The following is a 514-nucleotide window of genomic DNA, read 5'->3' on the forward strand; positions in this document are numbered from 1 at the left end:
GCTTTTAGTTTTCTAATTTGCAGCATTATTAAATTATAATTTCAGACTTCTTTTATTAATTTAGCCCTAACAATCCCAAAAAATTTGTTATGTCCTAAAAAAATGTTACGTATCGTCTATATAATTTATACGCATCGTCTATACAAAATGTATACTCTAATTTTCAACAACATGTGTATCGAAATTTCAAAAAAAGACCACGCATCACCTATGTAATTTGTCGCATCGCCTATACAAAATGTATGCTCTAATTTTAAAAAAAAAAACATCACGCATCACCAATATAATTTATACGCATTGCTTATACAAAATGTACGCTTAATTTTCAACAATATGTGCATCGAGATTTTTAAAAAAAGATGTCACGCATTACCTATGTAATATATACGCATTGCCTATGCAAAATGTATGCTGTAATTTTTAACGATACGTACATCGAGATTTTAAAAAAAAATATCATGCATCACCTATGTAATATATATATCGTATATGCAAAATATACGCTGCATTTTTC

This window comes from Typha angustifolia, chromosome 5, assembly GCF_048772165.1.
Source record: "Typha angustifolia cultivar Huaian chromosome 5, ASM4877216v1, whole genome shotgun sequence".
NCBI classification, from domain to species: Eukaryota; Viridiplantae; Streptophyta; class Magnoliopsida; order Poales; family Typhaceae; genus Typha; species Typha angustifolia.